Here is a 6,422-nt window from a genome sequence, read left to right on the forward strand (position 1 = left end):
TCTAACGATATCTTTTTCTTGGTGCCACTCATGTGAGTGGGAAGCAGTGTTATCAATAATTTTGTAAGCATCAGTTTCGGTTTTCTTCATAATAGAACCACCAGCTGCTATATCTATGTCTTTCCTTGTAGTGATGTCGCATCCTTGGTAGAATATTTGTACTATTTGACAGGTGTCTAAACCATGTTGCGGACATCCTCTTAACAACTTTCCATATCTAGTCCATGCCTCATATAGAGTTTCATTCGGCTTTTGTGTGAACGTAACAATTTCTGCTTGAAGTCTTACGGCTTTTGATGCAGGAAAGAATTGTTTAAGAAATTTTTCAACTAAAACATCCCATGTATCAATCGCCCCTTCAGGTAACAATTCCAACCAATCTTTGGCTTCTCCCTTTAAAGTCCAGGGAAATAACATGAGATATATCTGTTCATCCTCCACTTCTCGGATTTTAAATAGTGTGCAGATCCTATTAAAGGTACGTAAATATTCATTTGGATCTTCCTTCGGCGCACCACTAAATTGGCATTGATTAGTCACCATGTGTAGAATTTGTCCTTTGATTTCATAATCTGGTGCATTAATGTCTGGATGAGTAATTGCGTGACCTTGGCCAGTGCGTTTAGCTCTCATTCGGTCTTCCATACTTAAAGGTTCCAGATTCTCCATAATTGAATTTGTTGAATCGGAATCACTAGAGGATTCTGATTTAATGGTTCGTTCCTCAACAATCTCTGTTTGAATGATTGGTGGTTCCGGAGGAAAGTTTAGTGGTTCAGGATCTACGAACCGTTCCTGAATATTCTCCGGATTCTCAATTGTAAGGTCGGGTCCAAAAAATGGATTATCGGAAATTTGAACTGAAGTACTTGGTCGACTGAATGACGATTCTAAAGAAAAATCAACGGCGGTAATATTTGCTAAATGTCTTGATCTAGTTACAGGTGGTGAACGTACAAAAGGTGGTGAACGTCTTGCTCGGTGCATTCACTGAATATCCTATTAGTTTTTAAAAGGAAAGAAAAATTATAATAAGTTATCCAATCAATAGACTTTTCTGATTTTGCCCACGTTTCGAATAGCCAAAAGATGCAGCAGAGGGGCAGGATTCGTTTGGTCTCAATATAATTGAGGACTGTTTGGCTCCAATAACCCGGTCCACGTACAAATCTAACTATTACTACGAACCAGAAAATTTTGATGTCTATCAATTTAACCACTTAAAATAAATTTTCGTAATTTTAAGAAAATTTAGATAAGAAGTAGAATAAAAATCTATGTCCTAAAACTAGAATAGCGAGAAATAAGAAAGAAAAAGAGTTCGTCGGAAAAAGGTCGAAAAAGAAAAATGGTTGAAAAATAAAAGGTGACGGAAAAATTAAAGAAACTTATAAAACTTAAAAATACTTGACTAACCTAACCTTATTACTACAACTAACTTAAAATTATAATCGCAAATTGAGATTACTAATTGGAATGATAATTGATACATAGGTAAAAGGTGTCTAAAAATATTAAAGCTTACAGGAAAAACTATATCCCAAATGGAAATAACTTAAAAAGAAACTAAAACTTAAAAAGGCGTCGCAAAATTCTAAAGTACCTAAATCTTAGTCTAAGAAAAAGCACTTAAGGAATTCTACGGCAAAGCCTAAAAATCTAGAAGTAAAAATAACTATGGCAAAATCTAAGTTTAAAACTAAATATGAGCTAAAAATACAAATATTACGCTAAAATGATTAAAAAGGGACAAAATATAAAAATATACAAAAAGTTGTAAAAATTACAATTTTTATAAAAATATTATTTTTATATTATTTATTTATTAAAACTATTAATTTTACAATTTAATAAAACTAATTAACACTAAATACATAAATTAAATAAAAAGTAAAAGTTAAAATAAAACTAATTATAATAATAATAATAATTAGGGTTAAATAATAATAATAATTAATTAATTACCCCGTAATTAATTCAGTTTAGGGTTTCTGTCAGCGTGTCAGGATTACTCCGCGAGTTGCGGTATTTAATGCATCAAACCCCGCGAGTCGCGTACAGTAGTGTAGTTTTTAGTAAGTCCGGTTCGTTCCACGGGGAATCTTTTTAAACAAAGCTTAACGCTATATTAGTTTACTTTTATAAAAATACAAATATATATATATAAGTAATATTATTATTATAAAGGGGAGTTTTTACCGTTTAATGACCGGTTTGTCGATTTTAAAACTTTAGTCGCAGTTAAAACTAAATGTAAAATATTAAAAATAAATACAAGACTTAATTTAAAGCATAAAGTAAATAACGATAATGAAATTGCGAATAATAAAAGTGCGATAAAATAAACTTGCGATAATTAAAAGTACGATAATTAAAAGTGAAATTAAATACAATAACAATAAAAATGCGATAATTAGAAGTGCAATTAAATATAAAATAAAGAAAATTAAATATGAAATAAAATAATTATGCTTAATTAAACTTCCGTAATCATGATGTTTGACGTGTTGATTTTAGTTTTATGCCCATGGGTTAATTGTCCTTTGTCCTGGATTATTTAATATGTCCATACGGATTTGTCCATAATAGTCCATCAGTCATAAATATAAAGAGCGAAAGCCTTCGTCAAATTATTCTTATTCCCGAAGTCAAATATTCCAACTAATTGGGGATTCGAATTGTAACAAGGTTTTAATACTTTGTTTAATGAATACACCAGGTTATCGACTGCGTGTAAACCAAGGTTTTACTACTTTGTTAACAATTACACCAATTACCCTTGAATGTAATTCACCCCTGTTTCAACAAGTCTATTAACTATTAATCCAGTTCCGTATCCGGTAAAATGAATAATTATTGGTATTTATAGATATCCCGCCCACCGTACCCAGTCAAGCGTATGTGGTTATATATAAATACGTCGAATTATAAGTTTGTATATTAAATTAACAAGGTATTGTTTAGTTAATATAAAACCCATTAATAGCCCATAGTCTAATTTTCACAAGTGTCGTTCTTTTGTCCAAACCCCAATTATGGTACAAAGCCCAATTACCCAATTTTAGTAATTAGCCCAACATCATGATTACTTCGGATTAAATAAGCATAATAATAATTTAGCTACGAGACATTAATATAAAAAGGTTGAACATAACTTACAATGATTAAAAATAGCGTAGCGTTACACGGACAGAATTTCGACTTACACCCTTACAACATTCGCTAACATACCCTTATTATTAGGATTAAAATTAAAATTAAAATATAAATATAAATATATACGATATAGATAGAGAGATGGATATATTTGGTGATTTTTGCGATCAGAATTCGTTTGCTTTTATAGGGATTTTCGACTTTTGGGGCTCCGCGACTCGCGGCATTTTTGCCTTCAAACTCCGCGAGTCGCGGAGTTTGAAATTACAGCTCAGTCCCTTTTGGAGTCTTTCTTGCCGACGGTTTTAAATATTAATATAATATATATATAATTTTTAAGAATTATTTATATATTATATTATATTTATGTGCATAGTTGACTTGTAATTTTTAGTCCGTTGCGTCGAGCGTTGAGAGTTGACTCATGTCCCGGTTCCGGATTTTCGAACGTCCTTGCGTACAATTTAATATCTTGTACTTTGCGTTTTGAATCTTGTACTCTTGTAATTTCGAGACGTTTCTTATCAATAATTGGAACCTCTTTGATTGTCTTTTGTACTTTTGAGCTTTTTGGTCGTTTGCGTCTTCAATTCGTCAAATCTGTCTTTTGTCTTCACCTTTTATTATTTAAACGAATATCACTTGTAAATAGAACAATTTCAACTAAAAGCTTGTCTTTCTTGAGGAATAATGCTATGAAATATATGTTCGTTTTTAGCATTATCAATACGCGTTAAATATTTATACAGATTCCGAGAATTTTTCAGGTGCATAACTATATGCGTAAATCTCTTCTTCCGTAGATGAAGTGCGGTTGATTCATCCTCCCGATTGAGGTGTTTTCAAGAATCACGAAAGGTTTGAACGCAGATTGTAATTGTCAAAATACAAATGAGGTTTAAGATGAAATCAAGTGGCAAACTTGAAGATTTGTTTAGTTTCATATGTTATAATCAATATTTTAATACATTTTAATTGTCCACTGTTGGTAGTCCTCAATTGATTAGTCCACAGTTAGCTAGGAACAGTTAGCTAGGATTTTGTTAGCGTGGATTCTTAACAAAATTTCTCATAGTTAATTTGTTTGTTTCTAACAAATTTTATTCCGTCAAATGTTTTCTTCATTATGCCACTTGTCAAATCTTGACTTGGATTCTGGTCGGTCAAAAATCCGAATATGAAATTGAACTTGGATAAAAAAAATAGTTGTCCTTTGATGAACGGATACGTATATGTGTAGATGTAAGTAGGATAGGAAATGATTGTTGAATCAGATTTGTAGAATGTACAGTGTAACTCATTAATGTGAAATCTGAAATATTCCTCGGGTATTACCTACTCGTTAAAATATTTTCATCATTAACAGTTTGTACGAAAGAATTTTTAATCACAATCTTTATGAAAATATATATACATGTATATTTTCTTCAGATGTAATCATGGATTTAATGAGTCAATATAATATTAGACTCATTTGATTTTTGGTTTGAGCTAAAATAAGTAATCTCTAAAACTATTAAGATCCACATATTCTTCGCAGAATATTGATGAAGTTATGGATCAATACTTCATTGTTCATTGCTGTTGGTACTCCTTGTTATCTATAATGCGTATGATGTTGGTGTTCGTATGACGGATTGTGAAATTGAGGCTTGGGATGCGGATGTTGTTGTTGGTGGTACTGTTGTTGCCGGTGATTTTGCTGAAGCTGGTACGTTTTGCACCATGTTTTCTAAATTGATTATTCGAGCGCGAAGTTCATTGACTTCTTCTATTACGCCAGGATGATTGGCTGTTTGAACAAGTGGATGAATAAGGTTTAGAATCTGAGTTATGATATAGTCGTGGCGAGATATTTGGGAAATGATGGTGAAATGGTGTTACGAACAGGTTCGCCGGTAAGTGCTTCAGGTTCTTCGCCAAAAGGTGAATTCGGTTAGTGGATGGGATCGCCTTCTGCGCGTCTCCATTGATTAAGTCGACTATGAATCCATCAGATGAATTGGGGATGGATGATTGGTTGATTCATTTTGGTGTCGTTGCTTTCGGAGCTTAGATGACTATCCATTCTGAATAACTGTCGGGATGACTATCGAAATAGCTATTGGAATCTGAGGAACTCGAACTGGTTGAGGGATTCATCTCGTATAATCGGATGAAAGATTTTCAATAAGAAATAGATTATAGGATGTAGTTTAGTATCCTGCAATACATAATTTACATATGCATATATAATACTAAAATCCCATAAGTTACGGAGGAATCTACAGAAAATGTCAGGCAAAGCTTACACTAAGAGATACGCTAAGATATGGATTAGTAGATATGCTAAGATATGAATTTTGTCTATACACTATTCATGCAATCATTGCAGTAAGATGTGTCTAGACTAAGAATGATAAGCAGGTAATTTTTCTAAGAATGATAAGCAGATGATTTTCGACAAAAATGATAAGCAAAACTTTTGACATGCAGACACGGTCGAAGTCCAGACTCACTAATGTATTTGAACGACTATCAGTTAGACTCACTAATGCAAGACCCGGTTCGCTAAGACCAACGCTCTGATACCAACTGAAAGGACCCGTCCTAATCCATCCGGATGAAGTCCATATCGATTATAAACGATTCACAACAGTTGTTTACAACGCGAGGTATTTGACCTCTATATGATACATTTTACAAACATTGCATTCGTTTTGGAAAAGACAATCTTTCGTTACATCGAAAGTTGACGGCATGCATACCATTTCATAATATATCTAACTATAATTGACTTAATAAAATTTGAAGAATGCAACGACTCGAATGCAACGTCTTTTGAAATATGTCATGAATGACTCCAAGTAATTTCTCTAAAATGAGCAAATGCACAGCGGAAGATTTCTTTCGTACCTGAGAATAAACATGTTTTCAAGTGTCAACCAAAAGGTTGGTGAGTTCATTAGTTTATCATAAATAATCATTTCATAATTTTAATAGACCACAAGATGTCATATTTCCATTTCTCATAAACATACGTCCCATGCATAGAGACAAAAATCATTCATATGGATTGAACACCTGGTAACCGACATTCACAATATGCATATAAGAATATCCCCATCATTCCGGGATCCTCCATCGGACATGATATAAATTTCGAAGTACTAAAGCATCCGGTACTTTGGATGGGGCTTGTTGGACCCGATAGATCTACCTTTAGAGTTCGCGTCAATTAGGGTGTCTGTTCCCTAATTCTTAGATTACCAGACTTAATAAAAAGA

The sequence above is a fragment of the Rutidosis leptorrhynchoides genome, chromosome 4, assembly GCF_046630445.1.
Source record: "Rutidosis leptorrhynchoides isolate AG116_Rl617_1_P2 chromosome 4, CSIRO_AGI_Rlap_v1, whole genome shotgun sequence".
In the NCBI taxonomy this organism is placed as follows: domain Eukaryota; kingdom Viridiplantae; phylum Streptophyta; class Magnoliopsida; order Asterales; family Asteraceae; genus Rutidosis; species Rutidosis leptorrhynchoides.